This window comes from Lissotriton helveticus, chromosome 1_1, assembly GCF_964261635.1.
Source record: "Lissotriton helveticus chromosome 1_1, aLisHel1.1, whole genome shotgun sequence".
NCBI classification, from domain to species: domain Eukaryota; kingdom Metazoa; phylum Chordata; class Amphibia; order Caudata; family Salamandridae; genus Lissotriton; species Lissotriton helveticus.
In genome coordinates this window covers 520,787,740-520,814,300 of record NC_136057.1, presented here as the reverse complement: position 1 = coordinate 520,814,300, position 26,561 = coordinate 520,787,740, and positions in this window count along the sequence as shown.

Below are 26,561 nucleotides of genomic sequence, written 5' to 3'. Positions count from 1 at the left end.
GTTTTGAAAGGCGGGGATAATCGGTGCTTGAGTGGCTTTGAAAATCTTACTTAGGGTTTTGTATCGTCTTAAAGCTTCACCTTGTGTGAGACAAGGACAACACAAAGGCAAAGTAAATCTTGGCCCAAATGTCCACTCTATAACTATAACCGATTTAGTGCAGGTATACTGCTACTATGATAGTGAGGGAATTTTTATTGGGTTGTGCAAACTTAATAGTTTTTGTGATGCTCTTTCCTCAAACTTGCACTGAGGGTCACATTACAAGTGTGTTAAATCTTTCCCTGGTTGAGGTATTTTCCACCTGCAGTAAAAATCTCCAAATTCGAATTTTCAACAAAAAATAAGGGCTAACATAAGAAATCAGTTTTTAACACAGAGAATCCAAGTTTTGCCTTTTTTTCTCGGCATTTTCTCCTATGAATTTCGGCAGGTTTGAAATGACGGAATTTATCAGGAGAACACTGCGGGAGTGTGATAGTTATCACACAACAGTCATGTGTTCAGACAAGGTGTCGAATGTAGCCCTTAACTAATTATGAAAACCTTTAGTCAGAGTAAGCATGTGACAAGGTGAATGACCCTGAACTGGTACTGTAGCCAAAAATAGGCTTTCACTTAAAAAGACAATAATCTTTTATTTTAAGTCACTAACGCTTGATATTTGGTGACAGCCCAGACATTAACATAAAAAACAATGCATTAATAGTTGGTTTTAAAAAATATACTTTGTTTAACCATGTCTTATATTAAAGTGATTCAGTCCAACTGTAATGAAAACAAACTGTGCGGTATGATTATCCTGGGAGTGAAAATGTTGACTCGGACCAAGCCTTGACATAGCCTTTGACACTGTGTTGTTAGTATGGACCACCTTCAACTGATCATGTATAATGTCTCTGTCCTGTGGACAAGCAAAATGGCAGTCCATGCCGTCCAATTCAAGAACCTGGTGAGGTCCTATGTTGACCATGATACAGGGTCAAGTCTGTAGTGAGGATAGTTTTCACTTACAGGACCTGAACTGCACAGATTTAGCTGGACTAGACACCACTGCATTTATTTTTTTCACACAAACTTTATTGCATTTTTGGCTATAGTAAAGCAGACAATACTACAAGAACAGGATGTCCATCATAACAGTATCCATAAGTGTGTGCTAACCATGAGACATTAATCTGTGGAATACATTAGACACAAGTTAAAGATAAGCCAGATCATGTACTAACACTAACCATGGACGAAAAAAATCAATTACCTGAATTACAAACCCCATCCCTACCCAAACAGAAAAAAGCAAAAAAAAGTCTGTGTCAGTTAGGAGTCATCATTAAAAGAAAAAGTAGAAAGGAGGGGGAGAAAGAGAATGGGAGCGCCTATGTGTATGAATCTAGCAAACACTGGTGAGATTGAGAGGCACATCCTAATATGAAGCAGGAGCTCCCATCACATCCTAATATGCATCAGGAGAGGAGTATTATTAAACTAGTGGATACCCTCCTATTGAGAACCAACTGCTTTAAAGCTCACTAATAACAAATCCCATTCCATAGAGATTGGGGTTTTACAGAGTCCCCCACGTTCTTCAGGCATAAGGGCTATGATTTCAGCAAAGCCCCTTTGGCAGAGGTCCTCCCGCCAGTCAACCAGAAACCACTACATATACTTGCTCCTCTGTGCAGAAAGTAGAACTGGAGCCTTGAGTAGGAGTGCAGCCTAGTCTCAGAGATTAAGTACATGCTGAGTGTACATCTCTGACTGCAGGCTGGCATAAAGTATAACAAAACTTGACACCCACTTCAAGAAAATGAAACAGTCTCAGAACGTCATGGAATGTCAGAGAAAGACCAGGCTGGATCAGAGGAATCACCAGAACACCTTCAACGTCATCCTACACGAAAAGCTCGTCTCGAGTCAGATCAACATTGAAGGCGTGTCAGTTGCATCACCAGCTTGCTCGCTTAAGTGTAGGCATGATCATAACCCCTACAACTGTTCAGAACCAGACACCACTGCATTAGAAATCCTGACTTGGCATAACTTGTAACTTAGAGTGACTAATAAACTAGTGGCACCTCAGCAAGTTGCATACCATGGCCATTACACCACTTACCAGAGTGAAAAGTCCAGTATTCATGATTCAGTCATTGAGATGGGAATGCAATGAAATGTCTTTGACATGGAGAATATCAGACATTTGTAAAGCCTATTCACATAGACTTCAGTCTGAAAGGCAAGACCTGAACCTGAAAGTGGACATTCATGATGGCAAAACAAAGAAAATAAAATGGCTTAGAGGGGTACGAATATGTAGATAAACATTCCCCAGAATCAAGGATTTCAAGAATTTCCCATGAGCATTAGTGCGCCGTATTTTCCACACATAGGACTCCTGACTTGTCTAGGTGGCCCCAAGGAATATGGGCATATTCACCCACAGGCCAAGTGATAATGGGCAACTCCAAGTTCCATGTGACAGTAAGGCACAGGGGCCTAAGCTAGGTTTCGTAAAAAGGGGGATGATTTTCCAATCCTAGAGACATTACTCTGGTGTGTGGTTGGGCGGCTGCCATGCAACGAAACATTTCGTGTCATATGCAGACTTCCTGGAACTTTCTGGAACACGAACAAGATACGCGATACGGAGATCAGCCGGGAAGCTGCACCGCCTTGTTTCTACCAAGCCAGGTTGAAGAGCGAAAGCCAAAGCGTGAAAACAGGAACCCAGGAACATGAAGTTGGAAACCTTCTATGGGCGGAGAGCGGCGGCGAGCACGTACTTGACGCTGGAACCCCCGGGGGAAAGGCCCTCGCAACCAGGGAGGTGTGGGGACCGTCCCACCTGCTAAGTATATTAGTCTCGACCAGGGGCTAGTCTAAAAGTCAGAATCACAGCCGGCCACACACCTCACAGCAGAGGTAAGTGCTTTCCTGTTTATATGGAAAGCTATTAATGCCTGTTTTTAAAAGTCTTTAATCCTTAGCATCGCCAGAGAGCCGTTTGGAAAGAGCAAAAGTGGTGGCGGTAACCTGTGACGGCAATTAGTGGAGGAATTAAGTAATTGAGTGGGGGGTAAGGAAGTGGAGTATCCATAGGCTTGATGCAATCTGCCCTATATCTTCACTCCACTGACCCTCACCCTTTCAACCTTCAACGGTACACAAGACGCGACACAGTAGGAGTTCCCTCCAGATGGCACCAAAGAAGCTAAAAACAAGAAAACACCTCCCAACACCGAATAATGAGTTAATGGATACAAATGGGCCTTTAGTAGAGATTATGGATGGTTTGGTGGAGAATGCTAAGAGTATGTGCAAGAAAACCGCAAAGAAATGGACACTCAATAAAACGCAAGTCAGTGTGGAAGGGGGGCACTTGTGTCAAAATCGATAAAGGATTTTGTGGGCAAACACTTTAAGAAGATACCTACACCCCTGAAAACTCAAGTCTATGATAACGAACTGACAGCGGCACAGGAAGTTAATAAATACTGTACCTCAAGCCTAGAAGAATCAATAATTAACCAAAGTAACCTAAGCCAAATTAATCCCATTCTGGAACCAAGACTTTGCTCTTCCCCAAGGATATTTACTATGACCCCCGCCGACGAAGAAGAATACAAGGAGAATGCCCAAAGGAACAGCAAGATCAGAAAGACATTACAAACTTGGATACGAGGACCAAATCAGATATAAGCATGGGACATTCGGAGAATCAAGGCTCCAAGTCGATAGAAGAATTGGTAAGCAATAGTACATTGGGTTTAGATATATCTGCAACACTCTCGGCAACAATGCTGGACATAATGTTAATGTTGCAAAAAACCCTTCAAGGCCTGTTAGAAGTTACATTGTTAAATAATAATATCTTAAACTCCCAGGAAATCTTTCTTTAAAAAATTGTGGGAGAGCTACAGGAGATCAGGGGTCTAATGTCGTCTGTGGTTAGACCGGTGCCCGATACCTCTATTCAAGGTAGTGCAGGGAAATCAGTGCAAATGAGTAATCCACATTATGGGGTCGATTCCGATCCGGTAAAAAAACGTCCGTACGAATCGTATCCGAAGCCCTCTCCGTACGACTCTTACACACGCCGTAGGACCCGACCGTACACCCAGCGTACATGGGGTACGGTGCGCACCCCTGCGATCATGGGGGGTACGCACAGTACCCCATGTATGCTGGGTGTACGGTGCGTACCCCTGCAATCGTGGGGGGTATGCACCGTACCCGGCGCTAACTCTGCTTTTACGGTTGTTTTCAGCTCCCGTAGGATAAGTGTCGTACGGTGCGTAGCCGATATGTATCGTAATTGCTGGGTCGTATAAACCAGCCGCGAGCCGTACAGATGTCATGTACAGTGGGTTCCGAGGGAGGTTCAGATGGGGATTTGATTTGTACGGTCTCTGTACGATTCGTACGGAGTCCAGCTCCTGGTACGAATCGTACTTTGTCGTACGTACGGGGGACGTTGCAGGGTACGATTCGTATGGGAAAAACGCTCCGAACGGCTATTCGGAGCGGTTTTTACCGGATCGGAATCGACCCCCATGTGTATATTTCTAGATGTCCAGTCTTAATTAGGAGACGTGGAGATCACCCCTGGTATAGGCACCCTAACACAAGGTATTATTTAAGAAGACAAACTCAGCAAAAGGGGAAACAAAAGGGTCAACAGAAAGGAAGGGATAAGGGAGTTGGGCCTCAGCAAACATCACAAGAAAGAGGAACTTCCTCAAATAATAAAAGTAAAAGGAGGAATCTAGAGAGACCATTGAATATTACTTGGGTGGAAATAGGGGTGAAAAGGTCCAACACAAATCCACTCATAAAGTAAATAGGGAGGATAAAATGTTGGAGACGTGGGTAAACTCGCAGGGAGGGAAATAACTCCCAAAGAATCCAGCCAGGGGTGGAAGAATACCAAAATTACCAATTGCAATGAAGGATAAGTTGGGAATGAAAAATTTGGGTACAAAAGTAACAGTATTTAGTGGCAAAAAGTGGTTATACTTTGAACCCTCTTAAGTAGAGAAAGGGAGGAAAAAGCTAAGAAAAATTACACCCTTAAATCATTCCCAACTCTTATTCTCATTCTCAAAATGCCCTAGCCTGAGAGAAATGGGGTCAAAAGACCTGAGGCAGGTAGGACTCAGCATCAATAATAAAGGCAAGGAATTTACAAAGGTCGAAGTGTACTCAGGGCTGGTAAAGGCGGCAATTCAAAAAGCCGAAAAGAGATATTAAAAGAAGGAATAAGGCTAATACCAGAGGCAGAATTGGAAGGGGTAAACAAGCTTGGCAGTGCATTCCTGAAATGTCATGCAGGCTTGGGGAAAAGCCAAGTGAGATTGATAGCAGAGGCATGCAGGGAAAGAGCAAATATCAACATAGCGGTGGAGAACCCAGAGCCCAGTAAAAGCTGGGGTAATTGGAGCCCAGCAGATAGCTATATAAAAGTAACAAACAGGGATCAAAGCAAATATGCCTGCACCGGTACTGAAGTCCCTAGCATGAGTATCCGCTATGTTAAAGGTGCAAGCGGCCTGGAACACAATCCCCTATGTTCCATTGGTTGAGAGAAGTAAGAAACCCTACCTCATCAACAGAAATATGCACAGAAATGGCCCTGCACCCTTACAATGTTTTTACAATGTTTGATAAAATTTATAACATTATTCATCTCATTAACAGTTCCAATTGTTTTCCCAAGAAGTTCAAGTAAGGTCTCTTCAGTTTAAAATGGATTCTTTATTCAAAGTTCTTTAAAAACGGATAGCCAACATGTTTCGTCCGTGACCGGACTTCCTCAGGGCTATATAAAAATACAAAAACACAGAAATTTCTATTTGCAAAAGTGTGAACATACATGGTAAAAGACATATTTACAAAAAAAACTGATTTTCATAAATAATGTCTAGCCAACGTGTCCTGTATACTTTTTAAATTTTCTCCTGGGAAAACAATCTTACCAAATCAATTGTATGGGTACATGATATTAAAGAACAAACAACAGAGCATGTACTCTCCTTGTTACAATATCACACAATTATTCCATAGTACAAGAGCAATACTGAATCAGATTTGTCTAATTCGATGAAAACTGTAGATTTATTAACAATCTAATAAGTACTTCTTTCATGGGACACGAAAAAATACATATATTTAGTACCTTTTTTTACTTCCTTATAGTATCCCTTTCTCAAATCCTCACACATTGATGAATGTCAATCAATCTGTAAATGGATAATATCCACAATTTATACGGCAATCGAAGCTATTGTCTGAAAAAAGTTACACAATGTTTCTAGGCATAAGACTCAACAAAATCCCCACCTAACCAAGATATATGGCCAACTCAGCAGAATCTATTCAATTTTTGCCTGATATTTACATTTTGTCCCATTATCGAACAGGCTCTCCAAGTTGCAAATGTTTGTATCATTCCTCCAACCTCAAAATCTCAGTCCGACACCATTATACCCTAGATTCTAGCGCCTTTAAAATATTTTATCCATAGTGAGGAGATGCTGCCCTTTCATTCTGATGCTAACATTATTTATATTAAAATAGAGAGTCCTTGAGTGGGTATCATTATAACCTCAGCACTTACTTCTAAGAACAATGGTCTACGTATTCTAGTGGCATTTTGAGTTCAGAGGTAAGTTTCACAAAGAAAGGTGTACAACCTAAACAAAGATGATTAGACAAGTATCAATATTTAAGACAATCTAGCCAAATTTTTATTAATCATTCCCAATTAGCAATGGTCCTTAGAAGGATGTGAACCAATATGCATAAAAGTCGAAGGGGCATATGTGGGCTCATAGAATTGTGCCATCTATATCAGGGTAAAGAAATGCAAAGGTCTAAAAATGCATACATGGTCATACACAAAACTACTCCATAGAGTCATAGACCATCGGTGGAGCATTACAAATTAAAGCTCCATTGTGTCACTACTGAATCCATATGTAAACCAAGATCTGTTATTAGTACCCCGAAACATAAGGGTTAAACTAAACCCATTACGTAGATATTATGCATCTCCCTTCAAAAGCGGACCACTACTTTTTTACGAGCCACGTTTTAATATCAATGTGTTCACATTAGTGCGGCGGCCATCTTAAAACCAGTCCAATCTCCCAATGCCGGTTGACAAATACTAACACTCACTACGTAAAGGACAGTATCCCTCATATTAAAGATGTTAAAGATTAAAGAAAATTAACAAGTGTAGTTTAACAAATCGGCACGTTACACTCCAAAGTACTACTGCCCGCCCACACTTAAGCTCGCACTCACCGCAAATATCCACGTACCATCCTTCATGTGGTCATCTGGTTGTAAAAGCCCCACATCAAACCACACACTGTTATATGTGTTGAAGAGCAATTAAGAAAAGAATTAACTCTAATAAATTGCTCGTTAGTCCCGGGTCGCGTCGCTCATTTGATGACGTACCTACTAACCCGGAAATCCGCACCATCTTTGGACGGTCAAAGTCTAATTTAATAGTGGCGTTATATATGCGCGCCATCTTTGAGTGGTTAACTGCTCCCCCGGAAAGTAAAACAGGATGGGTAGCATCCATCGCGGATAGTAATTCCATCTTTTTTCATCTTAATCAATGATACTCCATAACATACTATATAACCCATGGGACTGTCTGCTTTAAAAAGTCTGATTGAGATTTCGACAATAGAGCCATTATAAACATGCACTTTAAATGAATGGGTTAAATACCAAAAGCAAGAACGTGGACATCATCTTTATTTAATCCGTTTCAAACTCTGTAACCCTAAAGTTTCTACGCTCTAATTTTTTTTTTTACACCAACCATCGCCAACTCAATCATTAAAAAAAATCTAATTCTGTCCCGACATCGGACAATAGGGGGCGCCATATTAGAGTGATTTCATTCTTTCTAAACATGAAGGCATATTAAACACGTTCTACAAGATCTTATAATCCTGTGTCATTTTCCTCATGTATCTCCTATTGTGGAATATATCCACTGGTGTGTGACACCATTTTCGAGACCTGTACACGTGTAATATGATATTTTCACAACTTCTATTATTCAGCCTCCACTACAACAAAATATGTACAGATTCTCTTTCAATCTTTTTATAACACAATATATAATATATTCCCTTACTTGTTAATACAACCCATGGTCATATGGTTCACTAGTCCCATGATATGATGATCTTATGCTGCTCAACATATTCCCAAGGATAACTTATCATTGGCAACTATGTAACATTGCTATTCCAACTTTGTCAGCCTCAGACAATTAATCTCCCTCCATATTAATCTTAAGTCACTGAACAAAATTTCCACTGCCTACATATGGAGAATAATTTTCATCTAGCAACCAGGATGCACACAGAAAGCACCCGTATATATGTACTCTGCTCCCATTCTCTTCTTATTTTACATGAGCAATCATGGTCCTAGATAAAATGGTGGAACTCATTGTTGATGATTAACCCAGAATTAACAGATCTCAGTCTGCAAATCCAACGTGCCTCCATTTGTCTTAGTTATGTAGTCCTGTCTCCGCCCCTGGGGTTCACTCCCACACTATATATAGCATGAACCTGATTTCACTATTGTGGGGCTACCACTCCACAATGTGTTGTGCCACAGGGCTCCGCACATCACCATGTTTTATACTCCTGACGTGTTCTTGGATCCTAATTTTCAAGCTTCTATTGCTACTCCCCACATAAATCATTTTACAATGACAAATAATCAAATACACCACTTATGTGGTGTTACAATTAATGACGGTCATAATCCTGTAGCTCTTAGGACCATGGTAATTAAATCTCTCTGTCTTATTCATGCCATATCTGCATTTAGAACAATTTCCGCATACATAGAAACCCAAAGGTTTCTCAAGTAACCATGTGATTGTGCGCGTTTCGGGTGACTTGACGTAACTTGGACAGAGAATGCTTTTCATTGTTGTACCCATGGCTTGTTGGCAACAATATCCGATGAAAGCATATCTGATTTAAGTAAGTGCCAGTGATTCCTCAGTATGTTATAAACATGGCTGCTATACATGCCATATTCAGTCACAAAGACACATTGATTCTGGTAAACATTTTCCCTCATGCACAGTTGTTGTGCTAATGTCTCACTACGCTTCTTTTTCCTGATCTTATTTTCTGCCTTCTGAATATCGGTGTTAGCATATCCTCTCACTTTGAAGTCACCCTTCCTCTTCTCTATGTGTTTTTCAAAATTGTTGTCCTCGCTACAATTTCGGCGAACTCGCACCATTTCGCCATATGGTATGGCTGCAATGGTATTTCTGGGATGACAACTAGCCGCATGCAATATGCTGTTGCATTATGTAGGTTTCTTATACATATCGCTATGGACCACATTGACCTTGGTATAAAGCCTGAGATCCAAAAACACAATCTCTTTGGTCGAGCAACTGATGGTTAGTTTGATATTCCGATCATTGGCATTAAGATAGCAAAAGTATTCATTCAGTGCGTCGACGCTCCCCTTCCAAAGTAGGAAGATATCGTTGATGTAACGAACATAGAAAAGAATATTGTGCACCCATTTTTGAGAGCCATTTCCCCAGGCATGCTCCTTCTCATACAAACCCATAAAAAGGTTTGCATACGATGGAGCAAACCTGGAGCCCATGGCTGTTCCCCACTTTTGGAGGTACCAATTGTTCTCGTGTAAAAAAACATTCTGTGTCAATATCAACTCAGACATGGACAAAAACATCTGTGTGTGTTCTAAATGACAAGTGTTACACTTATAGAGAAAATGTTTCAGTGACCCCAGTCCATTCTCAAGCTCTATGCAGGTGTACAGACTTTCTACGTTCATTGTTACGAACGAGAAAGTCTTCTCCTCCCACACAACATCCTCTAATTTACAGAGGAGCTCTCTACTATCTTTAAGATAGGATGGTAGGTTCCGTACAAGTGGTGAAGGAAGGAGTCCACAAATTTCGCTAGATGTTCCGTGTGACCGCCATTCCCAGATATTATAGGCATACCAGGCGGAAAAGCACCCCCCTTATGTACCTTTGGGAGCACTAAAATGCATGGAAAACGTACATGGTCTGCCAATAAGTACTTATATTCAAGGTCAGATATTAGACCAGACTCTCTCCACTCAACCAGTCTAGCATTGATGTTACCCTCAATAGTTTCATAGGATTGGACAGTAGCCTGGCATAGCAATCATTTTGGTTCAATTGTCTATGAATTTCATTTGTATAGTACATGTAAGTTCATGACAACGATGTTCCCACCCTTGTCTGCCTCACGGATGACCAAGGATGGGTCGTCTCATATGGACAGAAGAAAAAGCCTGTCTGTTTTGCTGATGTTATATGGATGCGTACACCTGCTGCTCATGTAGTGGGTATCCTCTAAATTATACAGGTCTTGTGTCACCCTTGAGGCAAATTCATCAATAATAGTCTTGGCACAACTAGGCGGCATAAACTTAGACTATTGATGTGTCCTCACAAACCTCAAGACCTCAAGCAACCAAATCACCTATTTCCCCCTGGTCATCTAATGTGGCAATCAAATGGGAAACATCAATATCAGCTATCGTGAAATCGGAGGCACACGTTGCATTCAGAACAGGAAGATGGACATTGAGTTGTTCTGCAAATACTTTTTTAATTTTAGTTTACGTGTAAAACGAAACAGGTCCACATGTACATTATCCAATGCTTGTTTGTCTGTTAAACAAAAATTCAGACCTTTACACAAAATGGAAATTTCCTGTTTATTAAATTCCCTAGAAGACAAGTTAATCACATTCACATTGTTATCGCCAACATTGTTTTCGAAACTGTCTAGCTGTGGTTCACAATCTCATTGCTTATTTCTATTTGTTGTTCCCCATTTTCGCCTATGTGATGGACCTTGTATTTCTTGCCACCCCGCCTGATTCTTCGCTTGGTGTTTTCTCTTTGTTTCCCAGGTGGTACCTCTGCACTTCCCGTAAAAAATCAGAGGCTGGAAGTCAAAAAAGGTACTAAATATATGTATTTTTTCGTGTCCCATGAAAGAAGTACTTATGGGTTTGTTAATAAATCTTCAGTTGTCATCGAATTAGACAAATCTGATTCAGTATTGCTCATGTACTATGGAATAATTGTGTGATATTCTAACAAGGAAAAAACATAGCTTAGAGAAGGTGCAGTCCTTCTCATACCTGGGCATTTTATTTGACAGGGGTTTAAATTTTAAGGCATTAATCAAGGAGCGATGCAACAAGTTAGTGTCAAGTACAGGGGCAATTATAAATTTTGGCCGCAGACTAGGGCGGTGGTCGCCGGAACAAATGATGAGCTTACACAATTCAATCTGCTACTCTAAAGCTGTGTACGGGGCAGAATTGTGGTGGTTCGTCGATTCCGACAAACGGCAGGTCGAGGAGAACAAATATTTGAGAAGGCTCCTCAAAGGCCCACAGTGCGTTCCCACTTACATTGCTCATGAAGAACTGGGTGAGGCGTTTATAGGGGACAAGGTGCAGGTTAAGCTCCTGTTAGATTGGCTAAAGATCTGGGTTAACCCAGAGGCCATGCTGACCAAGCATATAATCTTGGACTGCCTGGGTACGGACAGGAGAATGACTATCCCATGGCTGAAGTACATAAAGGTCGTTCTTGAAAGCATTGGCTGTAAGGATCTCTTCTTAACGACGACCGGAATTGCAGGTTGGGATCAGGACAGGGTAAAGGAGATGTTTTTTAACTATAAAGCCTCATCTAGAGAAGATAGGGAATGGGGCAAACAGTCAGTCAAAGTTCATGGCTTAGTGAGGACCTGTGAAGGAATAGAACCTTACCTTGCCATCATGCACAATGCCCAGGACAGATTTTTAATCACACGTTTTAGGCTCAACTTTTTACATCATCTAATGGCTGATCTGGTAGGTTTTACTAGCTCAGTTGAGTCAAAGGATCCCTGCGGCTGCGATCAACGATCTCTGCAGGATACCCTTCATTTTGTATTACTATGCCCCTTTTATTCATTGCCCAGGCGTCGTTTTTTAGTTAGTCTGCTGAAAAAAAAACAAATTTAGGCACGCTACGGAGGCCCTTTTATATTTATAAATGGCCCAAGACCCCTTGACCCTACTTTCTGTAATGAGTTTTTTAAGCTTAGCAGTTAAATTAAGAGAGACAAGAGGGATCTGTTGAAGAAAGCCCCGCCGAAACTATGAGTAACACGAGGGGGTGGGACAGGGGTTCAATGAACTGTAATACTAATAGTTTTTGTATTCTTTCTAAAATGTAGATATTCATTTTAAACTGTACTTTTATGATGTTCATGTAAAATGCCGAATACAGAAACGTGATGAACAAGGAAAATACATGTTGTGTTGTTTATTCTTTAATATCATGTAACCAAACAATTGTTTTGGCAAGATTGTTTTCCCAGGAGAAAATTAAAAAAGTATACAGGACAGGTTGGCTAGACATTATTGTATGAAAATCTGTTTATTTTTGTAAATATGTATTTTACCATTTATGTTCACACATAGCAATTTCTCTGTTTTTGTATTTATATGTAGCCCTGAAGAAGTCCGGTAATGGACGAAACGCATTGGCTATCCATTTTTAAAGAACTTTGAATAAAGAATCCATATTAAACTGAAGAGACCTTACTTGAACTTCTTGGGAAAACAATTGGAACTGTTAATGAGATGAATAATGTTATAAATTATATCAAACATTGTAAAAACATTGGAAGGGTGCAGGGCCATTTCTGTGCAGATAGCTATATAAGGACACCCTTGTGGGTCCTGAATGAGTCTGGTTGTCTCAGTGATATTGATTAGGGAAGTGGGGTGTCGCATAGCCTAAAAATATTATCTTGGAACATACATGGGTTTGCAGGGCAAATAAAAGCTGAAAGCATAAAACATATTTCACTGCAGGCAGACATTATCTGTCTGCAGGAAACATGGCTATGCCACAACACCCCGGTAATCGAAAGGTTTGTAGAACTTCTTAAACCTGTCAGTAAAAAAAGATTTGGAAGTTATATAATACAGTTTGCAAATGGGGGTTGGTTAGTGATATATCTCAACTGGTTTCTGAAAGGTCAAATGACCCCTAGATTCTGGTGAATATCTACATACAATGGGGTTCTCAAGAAGAGTACGAAATGGAAATAGGGCTCTTTAAGGATCTTATGAATTATTTAAGTGAAAAATATGAAAACAATTTGATGGTCATCATTGGTAACTTCAACCACAAACTAAATCCCCAAAAAATAGACCCTTGGTTCAATGAAATCATAAACGCTTACGATATAATGCCAGCAGACTTTCCCAATTGTACCATAAATAAACAAGATGAAGCTTTTGGGAAATTCTTAGATTCAAAGTGGTTATTTAGTTTAAATGGTAGGATAGAATCTGAACATCCAGCAAAAGAGACATTTAGAATAAGCAATCAACACTGTCCCATAGATTATGTGTTTATACATGCATGGAACTATGCCACTGTAAAAAGGTTTAAGGTAATCCGGCATAAAGAAAGTGATCATAATGCCCTGTATTGTGAACTAAAAAGTGGGCTCATGAGCCATTGCGAAAGAGTCCTCCTCAAAAATATGTCATACCCAAAATGCCTGTCCACAAAATTAACAGATGAGTACCTAGTGAAATTGGCAAGTTTTCAACAGAACTTAAATATGTAGGATGCCATTGATCAGAAAGTTTCATGGTTCAAGGATAAAATTGAACAGGTTGTACAATGCCTCAGAGTTGACCTAAAAAGGAAGGAAAATGATACTAAAGACACACAATTTAGTCAAAACAAGCAATTACGTTTTTTGACTCTTCGTGCAAGGAAAAAAAAGATAATACGGAGAGCAGAAAGATGCTTCAGGTTAAGGTATGATCAGGGGAGTCTTACTAATCTAATTAAACTAAGGAAAGAATAAACATTTTTAGTAAGGTCCAAGAAGAGGATATTTGAAGAAAAATGGTGGGATATTCTATTGGAAACAATACAAACAAAAAATGTTAAAGGTTTCTGGAAGTTGATTCAGGACGCCTCGGGTCGAACCCCAGCAACCATGAGCTGTGTAGTCGATGTGGCAACCTGGGAGGAGTATCTAGGGCAACTATTTGAGGCAAGTAATGTGCCCCTAATGTGTAAGGAAAGAGCCCACTGGGGAAGGGCAGTAAAAGAGTTAAAGTTATCCTTCTCGATAGAAAAAATGAAGGACACTATTAGGAAGTTAAATCTAACTCGCGCTGCAGGGCAAAATAACTTACTCACCACTATAATTAAAACACAGTTAAACAGGTGGGCGCAATTCTTATCTCAGATGTTCACAGCTATCCTAGATTCAGGTTTCTTTCCTAAAATACTGGATGGAGGCTGTGATCAGACCACTACACAAGAAAGGTGATAGGAAGGACCCTAAGAATTACAGATTGATTAATCTGCTGGATATTGAAGTGAAGGTTTTCTTTAAAATAATACTTGGCAGATTGAATGATTGGGTAGAGCAACAGTCGATTGTGCCAGTGGAACAAGGAGGTTTTAAGGAGGGTCACTCAACGATTGATCACCTTATGGGCAGTGGCACGAAAGTCCATGGAGCAGCAAGGTAGATTATACTGCTGCTTTGTTGACTTTTGTGTGGCTATTGATCCAGTGGATAGGGAGTGCCTTTGGGATAATGTTCCGGACGAGCTCCTAGTAATAATCCAGGAGTTGCATAGTCAGAATTGGGCCCAGGTCATTCAAGATACAAAGGGGGGACTGACACCTGAAATAGGGATTAATAATGGCCTAAGACAGGGTTATGTACTGGCCCCGCTCCTTTTTGCTATTTTTCTTGCAGACCTGCCTTCTTTTTTGATGACTGATAGAAGTGCAAGCCCAAAAGGGAATGGGGAGCATTTGTCCTGTCTACTGTATGCAGACGATTTAGTAATTCTTGATCAGACAGATTTAGGTCTGTAAAGGAAGCTAAATGCTTTCAGCACAAATTGTGCAACTAAACGTCTTAAAGTGAACATGGATAAAACAAAAATCCTGTGCTTTGGGAAGAGAGATCAAAAGTTTAATTGGTTTCTGGGGCAAACCAAACTAGAGATTGTCAATAAGTATAAATATCTTGGAATATGGTTTGACAAGTCTCTAAAATGGGGCACGCACCTGGAGGCTCAGAAAGTAAAAGCCTTAGCTTCTGTTTGCGGGTTGAAAAAATATCATATTATGGCGCTATGTCTTATAGACAATTGCTGAAGGCCTTCAATGCAATGATACCCCCGCAATTGCAGTATGGAGCAGAAATTCTTTGCCTAGGTGGGAAAAGTACCTGGGACAGTGAGGAAGGGAAATGTTTAAAATCGTTAATGTCGTTGCATAACTCATCAATGATTCCGACAATTAGATTGGAGCTTGACGCGACCTCATGGAACGTTCAGGTGCAGGTGGGTTTACTCAAATTTTGGAAATGGCTGGGGTTGGGAGAAGATATGAAAGTGTCACGATGGTGTATGAAGGATATTCAGCTTAGTGAATTTAAATGGGCAAAAGCAATAAGAAAGAAATGCTATTCCATCTGTGAAAAGTTGAAGGTGAAAATTGACCCACAGTCCATGTATTGATGAAGCAAAAAGTGCACTCAAATCTTTAGGGAAAGAAATGTCTAGATTGAACAACATTGAGTACCTGAGGAAGAAAGAGTCTGTGCAGTTCATGATACATAGCTGGAGGAAAGAAAATTTATATCCCTATCTAGACACCCTACCAAACCAATGGTTCAGAACGGAAGTTTTAAGTCTGAGAATTGGTATTAATCCTGTTATGTTTAATGACAAAATAAAAAGGGAATTGATGCGATCTGACGGTAGATGCACATGTAGGATGGGCATGAAATGTAATTGTGTACACATTTTAATGGACTGGCACAAATTATTTGTCCAGCAAAAACATTTTTTATGACCAATTTTCTTAAAATATGGTATTAGGTCACGTACGCAAGCAATAGAGCTCCTTACTGATATGCTAAATCTTGAAATCACAATAGCCATGGCGAAGTTTATTCAAGCTGTTAAAAGGTCTCTTATGGAATAGGGAATGAAGGGTTGGGTTGAGTAATGACATTTAGTTATTTTTAGTTTTATCCTTTTTAAATGTTTTAAAAGAGGGTTTTAGTACCATGTGGATCATATATGCGAATTTGAATGTGTTTATAACTTGGTATGGAATTGTTTTTAACAAAACACCCATGGATTATATGAAAATTAGTCTCCTAGAATGGAGTGAGATGATGAAGTTGTAATAGTTTTTAGAATATTTATATAAAATGTTGTGTTCTATGTGGTGTAAAGATCAATGATCTAAATAAACTTTATTTTTGACTTGATGTCTCAAGGAGGGATTTGTTAATCAGAGAAAGGATGGTTGGTGTTTGGAATGATTTTTAGGCATCCACTTGGCTAGAAGGCCTGCTTCAAAGTTAGAAAAGCTAATTAAAACTATCAAGGAGTGTCATGGGGATGAGCCTTGCATTTACACTGTGTTAAGTTGGCATGAGCTTATAAGAAGTCTAAACGCCATTTTTCCTTTCTGCTGCCTGTGCACACGGCATACATTATTATAAATGTTTAAAAATTAGCAGAGTGTTTTGCTTCACACGAGAATAATATGTTTTTCTATATTAGCAGCCTTGCTTGGTAAGCTTTGTCTGAACAGTGAGTGGCGAGGCCTTCAAGGTTATTTCAACACAGTGGTTGTTGTTCGGACTGATCAGCGCACATTCTAGACATAACATATATGCAGCAGAGGCCACCTCTGATTTTGGTGCGTTTAATAATGCACTGTGTAGGCATGATCACACACACTTGGAGAACATTCGCATCCAGAGAACTGTTGCAGAAACTGATGTGATCCATTTCTGCTAGGACCAGTGGTATGGGACCGTCCTTCTCATCCCAAGAGACCTTCTGTAGATATAAAATAACCTACTAGCTAAGGAGGGGGAGATATAGGTGTATCTAACCTGATCTCATTTAGCATTGTAACATGCTTTCTCCCTTTGTATTTTATGGAATAGTAACTATGCTGATAATCTTGTTGATTATAACATGTCTGCTTGTATTAGCTAAAATACTGCGCATGAGAACACAGCATTAGAAATAAATATTTCAAACTTGCACGTGTCTCTATTTACTCCCTGTTTTGGATTGGTATGAGAGTATAACGAAAGAGTGTTCATGTGTTCCACATTGCCTGAGGTACTCTAAGTTCCATGTTCTGGGTTGTCTAATCATTTGGGTTATGGAGGAACCAATGAGACACTGATTGCTAGTCTGGTAGGGGATTTTGGCCACTAAGGTGAGTTTTGGCACACCCTTATTCACTGTGGTTCCAAGCCTCTATGCACAGTTCTGTGTAGGAGCAGAATCCCTGCTACGGGAGAGTACTAACCTAACCAATGAGGAAGGTCATTGCTGAAAGGGATGGCAAGAAAAAGAGTGAAATCTGAGATGACTACAGATTAAGCATTAAACAAAGACTGCATTTAGCAGTTCCAGGCAATTGATGTCTGAAAGTCACCTTTCCAGAGAAAAAAAGTGTTAAAAGTTGCAAAGAAATCGCATCAAACGTTTCACCTGCAACAGGAATAAGGGTCAGTGGCCTTTCTGATAAATCTAAACAACCAAATGGCTCGCAGTGTTTTCCTTTGTTGCAGTTGTATTACTACACTGCTTACTGAGAGATGTAGAATAAGAAAGGATCCATTAAAGGGATGTTCCTCAGACGTGGCAGATGACTACCTATTCTCAGTGCACGTCGAAACTATCAGGGGAAAGTTAAGACCTATACTGCAATAGATGGAAACAAATAATTCATAGAGTGAAATGTAAGAAATCCTCCAAGCACTTGCTAAGAAAACGCAACAGAGGTCAAGAATAAAATCAAGAAATATACTAGTCTGACAACAATTCTTGCACAAAACTTACTTTTGGCATTTTGTTTTGATTCTCAACTATCAAAAATTCTACCATGTAAAGAGTTAAATGGACAAACAATTCAAATTAATTATTTTTCTCTCTACTGTTTGAGACCGTTATTTTGTTTATTGGCCCAATATTACAATCAAGAGGTACTGAAGCCAAATCACAAGTCCAAAGCCCAAGGTACGTGCAAATGTCACCGGAACCCTGAGATAGCAATATCAGACCATATTGTGACAGACTCAAAGTAAAAAGCAACATTTTATGGAACGTGCTGGAGATGTTTGTTGAAAAGATTATCGGCCAGATTCATGAAACGAAAATCGGCTCACAAAGGGCCAGATTCTGAGAACTCTCCAGAACTATGATGCAAAGTGTTAGTAAATCAGGGCCTCAGTTTCTACTGATTAGACAGTGTATTACCACTCTATTACATTCCACTATGACAAGGCTTTATGATAGCTTCAACTGACTGCATTGAAGCATTGACTAATAATTGTCTTCATATAAAGGCCACACATGTTTTCTGTAAATGAATGACACCTAACCATTGAAAGAATACAACCAATGGCATTACATGCTGAAAAATAATTTGTTCAATCTTCTTGTCAATGTTTCACTGACAGGTAAAGAATTCTTTTGTGAAAGGAACTCGTTCCCTGAAATCCTGATATCTACCACCTCCATCCCCCTCCCCCAGGTAACCAACAAACTGAAACCCTTGCCCTTGCTGATCTACTACCTCAACACCCACTCCCTCGTCGAACATCAGCTCAACATCTTTCTCCTCCTGAACAACGACAAACCTGACATCCTTCTGCTAACTGAAACATGGCTGACACTCGGCTCCTCCCCTGACATGCTGGCGGCGCTACCCTCTGATTACTACATCATCCATGCCAACCGAATGTCTGGCAAACCTGGGGGTGGGGTTGAGCCATCATTAACTCTAAATTCAAGTTCAGCGCTCTTGCATCTCCCTGCCTCCGTGAGGTGGAGAATATAGTAATAAAACTAGAATCTGCCTCCGATACTTATATCTGCGTGCTTATCTACAGGCCTCGCAACCAGATGCCCTTCTTCCCCCTCCCTCTAAGTGAACAGATCGCCAACCTTGTCGTCAACCATGCAAAAATCCTCCTGGTAGGGGATTTCAACTATTGGTATAATGACCCTCTCGCAGGACCTCAGTCGGCTGAACTGACGGATCTCCTCACTAAAATGAACTTCACCCAACATGTCTCTTCACCCACTCACCTCAAAGGTCACATTCTGGACCATGTCCGGACTAACTGGCCGTTCACTTCTGCCCTTTCTACTCTCCCCTGCATCTGGTCCGACCACCACCTTTTAAAATGTTCCCTTGGCAACCTCACCACAGAGAAGACCCCACAGTCGCTGGCGGGCTGACGAGGTAATGGAACTCCATTATTAAAAAGGAATTCCTTGATACTCTGGTCAGCACTGCCCCGACACCTGATTCAAATATCAATACAGCTGAAGCTAATCTCACAGGCTGGCTTCTCACAGCAAGCGATAAGCACGCTCCCCTAAAAAAAGTTAAACTTGCCCGCCGCGCAAATGCCCAGAGATGGTTCTCACCAGAACTCAAAACCTAGAAACTGGCTCTGTGCCATTTAGAAAGGCAATGGCGACATAGTTATTCCCCTGACAAAAAACTCCTGTACGCTATAGCACAGAAAGAATACATGAAAGCCATTCTTTCGGCCAAAGCCGCTCACTTCTCCTCACATATCCTCACTTCTAACAAAAACTCCAAAGAAATCTTCTCAATATTGAATGAGTTGTCCTACCCGGATAGAATTCTACCTAAGGCCACCCCTACCCAAGCTCTCTACGACTCATTGAATCACTACTTCATTGATAAGATCACTGCTATCAAAGCTCGTATCCCTAAACACCTTCCCACTGTGTCCCCCTTCGTCTCGCAGAGTAACTACCGTACACTCAGCTGCTTCCCTACCATCAGCACTGAGACCTTCCAGGACCTCCTGGCAGGAGTCAAGTCAGGAGCCCCCACGGACTGCTGTCCCCCCCCCACATACTGAAAGACTCCTTCTCAACATTCCCGGGCCCTGCCCTCACCCTGCTGAATGACTCAAATCAAATTCAAATCAAATTCTTTATTTCCTGCAGTTACTTAAAACCATTGCAATACATTACATAAAATCCTAAAATAAGTTTAACAAATCCATCAAATTGTGTCCTGTAAAATTAAAAATTTTAAAAACCCCTTGTTGGGAACTTCTTTACCGATATAAGGTCCAAATTAACTGTAGGAGTTATGTGGAGCTTCAAGTGTCTTCTGCTATAAGTACAGATGCATATTTTAGTCCCGCATGGAATTCTTTGCAGATCCTGGTAATTGTTTTGGGCCAATTATCTTCGCTTGTCTGATTAGCGGTGTGTCCTTTTTAGGTCGAGCTCTCTCGACCAATTGTCGCCCACTTGCCTCTGAAGGGAGACAGAGTGGTGCACGAGCCTACCAGGGTCTGTGGACGCGCTTACGCAGGCCGGCGCTGACACACACACGCAGACACACGCACACACACACACACACACACACACACACACACACACATACACACACACGTGCCAAGCTCCCCAAGCCCCACTTACCGCATCAGCGGCCTCAGCTGCCACCGGTTCTCTGGCCATCCACTCTGTGGGCGCGGGCTTCTCGTAAATACGGAAGTCCCGCCCCACGACAGCCGTGAGCGTGCACATCCCGAAACCGGAAGTTCGGGAGTGTGCACACTCACGGCTTGTTTAATGTGGCACCGAGTTACTGTACGAGAAGCCACTGGGTTATTTTTGGCATGTTTAATTTTAAAGGATAGCCTGGATTAGCATGGGCAATCATTCGTGTAGTAAATGGCGCCTTGTGGTGCAAACAGCTCCAGCTTTCAACTTCAGCGTGCTCAAGTAATTGTTTTGTCAAAAGTGGATGCGAGGTAAGTTCCAGACGCTTGCCTTTCCGTGTCAAGCGGTTTAAATCGGTAAGAACAGCGCAAACACCCCATGGATTCCACACACAGGCAGATCTTCTGAAGTAGTAACAGCCATGAGCGTGCACATCCCGAAACCGGAAGTTCGGGAGTGTGCACGCTCACGGCTTGTTGTTGTTCTGTTTTAGTGCACATATTCACTTTCATGGCAGCCTTAAAACATTCCTGATGAATTTAGTATTTTTCCTGGACAATTAAAACTTACTGCGTGCTCTCCCTGAGAAGGAAATTCTTTTGAAAACTTTCTTCGGCAAAGTTTGCTGTGGTTGACAAGAAGGTGATGTTCATTTTTTTTTTAAGCAAATAGCCCTGCATTTCTTTATTCTACCGGTATTGGTTGACATTGAGGTGTTTGGTGAAGTTAACTGCTTAACTCATAACAAAAGTCCTGGCAGCTAGCATTTTCATATGTCTGTAGCACAGTGTGAAAAAGAAGAATGTTGACAAATATTGACAAAATAATGATTCAATACACATTTAATTTTGCTACGGTCTGTGAACATGCTTTGAAATATATTGCTGTTGTAAACTCGACTCGCAACTGGGAGTGTGTGTTAAATAAAGGAGCACACCGTACGCTTTGGGACAGAACTGTTTTCTTGTCTTGATGGGGCTACAGCAGTTGCCTGCAGTGAGCAACAATTAAGTCAATGCTTTGTTAGCTGAGAAGTGGAGTTAAAACTCAGCCTGACCGTTGAACACAGAGATTTTAGGATGCATTCTGGTCAAATGTGTCCGTTTCATGTTTTAACGCTGCCTCTACAGGCTAGCATCACCGATTTCTTACACTGATTATTTAACTAGAAAGACGATGAGGTCATCGTTGACAGTAACAAATCCCTTTAGTATCTTTTAATGTACCTGCTTTTGTTTAATAAAATCTCATTCCACTGATGTGCCGTCTCATTAGTGCATAGCGCACTACGGATTCCCCGTATTCACTTTCAAACAGAGACCTGCTTCCACAAAGAGGACGGGGAAGGTAATGTTAAAATGACATGGGGTGGTTGCGAATCCAAGTACTTTAACTGTTGTCATGCCAGATGATGTGGCTATAAATATAACAATATTCTCTGCGCAACGCTATGTTTTTAGGTCTCGTCTATTATATTCCGCAAGGAATAAATAGACGAGAGTATTGTGGGCAAACCAAGCTCTGAAACCATCACAGATTTTGGAAGGTTTGTGTGGAGAACTCGTGCAGAAAGCGCGTCCACATCAAAGCCATCAGCCTCCCTCCCACAGGAATCTGTTGGTTCCCCAGCGTTGGCGCAGTGCGTGCTCGGCCTCACTTCTCCTCCCCCCTAATTACATCCCTTACATCCCTGCTTTCACTTTCACGGACGCGAGGCCTTGAGCTTCACTTCAAAGACATCCTCCCTTTGTGGTCTGTCCGACCACTTTACTGTGTCCTTCGTTGTCTCTCTTTCTCTCTGACTCTACTGATATCCCTCACCCAATCTGTGCCCCCTCATCTCAACGTCTCCTTTGCCCTCCCCCCACTCACTCTCTCTTCCCACCCTCGCCCTCTCTTCCCACCCTCACCCCATCTCTAATTTTACTTTTAACTTCTCTCTGACCCCTCGTCTCCTCTTCAAGTGCCCCTCGTGCATGTCTGCCTCGCCGCCCCTCTCCAGGCGCTCATGTCTCCCTCGACTCCTCCTTTCTACCATCCTCCCTCTTTCCCTCTGTTTCCCATCATCTTTTCACGCACACATCTCTCTAACCACCCCCTCCCCCTCATCTTCCCAGATGTGTCTCCCCCTCCCATGTCTCTTTCTGTTGTCCTCTGTCTCACTCAGCCCTTCTCTCATCCTTCCTGTTTTGCACGCCCTCCATTTCGTTATGCCCCTCTTTCCCTTATGCCACCTCTCATCTCCGTTGTGCCTGCACGTGAGGATACTGACAGCCTCAACACGCGCCCTCGGTCTCTTTCCAGCTCGGATTCATGCACAGCGGGGATGGGTGCAATGCCAGCGTCTCCGCTACTGGCAAAGGCTGCAGGCCGCATTCCAGTCCATCCTTTTTCGCCCACTATGTCCCTCGACAGACACCAGCACGTGCACAGCAGCTTTGGAGCTGGCCCGTCCAGCCCAGCCGGCAGGCCAGGGCTTCTCTGGATGGGAGACAAGCCACTGCTGACCGTTCCAGCCCATGTCTGCCCGGCCAGGGGGTGGAGCCCAAGTTCTGTGGCAAGAGGGCCGGTGCGTAATTGGTTTCCGGTGCTGAGAGATAAGCAAAATGGCAGTTTATGAATACAGTATGCATTCAAAATTACTAATACCTGCCTCCCCAGACTATATTTTAGCTATGGGGATTTGGAATAAAGAGCACTTGCTACCCAACATATGCACTCATGTCAAATAGAACCTCTGGTAAAAAGTACACCATCATGAAGTTACCTATTGGAGATTTTGTTCGGGAGGGGGAACATGCCTCTATGCATTGGGGTGTAGAGGAATGACTTGGCAAACTGGATGACTAGCTTATTGCAAGTGACTGAGTGGTTCAAGGTTTACATCACTCTACCGCCCTCACTCTACCGGCCTCACGCTACCGCCCTCACTCTACCACTCTACCGCCCTCACTCTACCACCCTCACTCTACCACTCTACCGCCCTCACTCTACCTCCCTGACTCTACCACTCTACCGCCTTCACTGTATCGCCCTCAATCTACCACTCTACCGCCCTCACGCATTCATTCTACCACTCTACCGCCCTCACTCTACTGCCCTCACTCTAACACTCTACCGCCCTCACTCTACCGCCCTCACACTACCACCCTCACTCTACCGCCCTCACTCTACTGCCCTCACTCTACCACTCTATCGCCCTCACTCTACCACTCTACCGCCCTCGCTTAACCGCCCTCTCTACCACTCTACTGCCCTCACTCTACCACTCTACCGCCCTCACTCTACCGCCCTCACTCTACCACTCTACCGCCCTCACTCTACCACCCTAACTCTAACACTCGACCGCTCTCATTCCCTCACTCTACTGCCCTCACTCTACCACTCTACTGCCCTCACGCCCTCACTCTACCGCCCTCACTCTACAACTCTACCGTCCTCACGCCCTCACTCTACCTCCCTGACTCCGCCACTCTACCACCCTCCCGCCCTCACTCTACCACTGTACCGCCCTCACGCCCTCACTCTTATCTATCGCCCTCACTCTTATCTATCGCCCTCACTCTTATCTATCGCCCTCACTCTTATCTATCGCCCTCACTCTTACCTATCGCCCCCACTCTTATCTATCGCCCTCACTCTTATCTATCACCCTCACTCTATCTATCTCTATCTATCGCCCTCACTCTATCTATCGACCTCTAGCTCTCTTCCACCCCACCTCCTTCTTTATATCCATGTTCTCTTCACCTGTGCTGATCTGCTGCTCTCTTCCACCCCGCCTCCTTCTTTAACTCTGTTCTTTTCTCCTGTGCTGATCTGCTGTTCCCTTCCACCACCTGCTTCTCTAACTCCCTGTTCTCTTCTCCCATGCTGATCTGCTGTTCGCATCCTCCCGCCTCCTTCTCTAACTCCCTGTTCTCTTCTCCTGTGCTGATATGCTGCTCTCTTCCACACCGCATCCTTCTTTAACTCTGTTATTTTCTCCTGTGCTGATCTGCTGCTCTCTTCCACCCGCCTCCTTCTTTAACTCCCTGTTCTCTTCTCCTGTGCTGATCTGCTGCTCTCTTCCACCCCACCCCCTTCTTTAACTCCCTGTTCTCTTCTCTTCTCCTGTGCTGATCTGCTGCTCTCTTCCACCCCGCCTCCTTCTTTAACTCTGTTCTTTTCTCCTGTGCTGATCTGCTGTTCCCTTCCACCACCTGCTTCTCTAACTCCCTGTTCTCTTCTCCCATGCTTATCTGCTGTTCGCATCCTCCCGCCTCCTTCTCTAACTCCCTGTTCTCTTCTCCTGTGCTGATATGCTGCTCTCTTCCACACCGCATCCTTCTTTAACTCTGTTCTTTTCTCCTGTGCTGAACTGCTGCTCTCTTCCACCGGCCTCCTTCTTTAACTCCCTGTTCTCTTCTCTTCTCCTGTGCTGATCTGCTACTCTCTTCCACCCGCCTCCTACTTTAACTCCCTGTTCTGTTCCCCCGTGCTGATCTGCTGCTCTCTTCCACAGCCTCCTTCTTTAACTCTGTTCTTTTCTCCTGTGCTGATCTGCTGCTCTCTTCCACCCGCCTCCTTCTTTACCTCCCTGTTCTATTCTCCTGTACTGATCTGCTGCTCTCTTCCACCCCACCTCCTTCTTTAACTCCCTGTTCTCTTCTCCGGTGCTGACCTGCTGTTCTCTTTCACCCCACCTCCTTCTCTTACTCCCTGTTCTCTTCTCCTGTACTGATCTGCTGTTCTTTTCCACCGCCTCCTTCTGTAACTCCCGGTTCTCTTCTCCTGTGCCGATCTGCTGTTCTCTTCTACCCACCTCCTTCTTTAACTCCCTGTTCTCTTCTCCTGTGCTGATCTGCTGCTCTCATCCAACCACCTCCTTCTTTAACTCCCTGTTCTCTTCTCCCGTACTGATCTGCTGCTCTCATCCAACCATCTCCTTATCTAACTCCCTGATCTATTCTCTTCTCCTGTGCTGATCTGCTGCTCTCTTCCTCCCCATCTCCTTCTTTAACTCCCTGTTCTCTTCTGCTTTGCTGATCTGTTCCTCTCTTCCACCCATCTCCTTCTCTAACTCCCTGTTCTCTTCTCTCATGCTGATATGTTGCTCTCTTCCACCGTTACTCCTTCTCTAACTCCCTGTTCTCTTCTCTTTTCCTGTGCTTATCTGCTACTCTCTTCCACCCCACCTCCTTCTTTAACTCTGTTCTTTTCACCTGTGCTGATCTGCTGCTCTCTTCCACCCCACCTCCTTCTTTAACTCCCTGTTTTCTTCTCCTGTGCTGATCTGCTGCTCTCTTCCACCCCGCCTCCTTCTTTAACTCCCTGTTCTCTTCTCCTGTGCTGATCTGCTGCTCCCTTCCACCCGCCTCCTTCTTTAACTCCCTGTTCTCTTTTGCTGTGCTGATCTGCTGCTCTCTGCCACCCACCTCCTTCTCTAATTCCCTGTTCTCTTCTATTCTCCCGTACTGATCTGCTGCTCTCTTCCACCGCCTCCCTCTCTAGCTCCCTGTTCTCTTCTCTTCTCTTCTCCTGTGCCGATCTGCTGTTCTCTTCCACCCACCTCCTTCTTTAACTCCCTGTTCTCTTTTGCTGTGCTGATCTGATGCTCTCTTCCACCCACCTCCTTCTCTAATTCCCTGTTCTCTTCTATTCTCCCGTACTGATCTGCTGCTCTCTTCCACCGCCTCCCTCTCTAGCTCCCTGTTCTCTTCTCTTCTCCTGTCCCGATCTGCTGTTCTCTTCCACCCGCCTCCTTCTTTAACTCCCTGTTCTCTTCTGCTGTGCTGATCTGCTGCTCTCTTCCACATACATCCTTCTGTAACCGCACACACACATACATACAACCATGCACACACACATACACACAACCCCACACACAGACAGCGCCCCACACACATCAC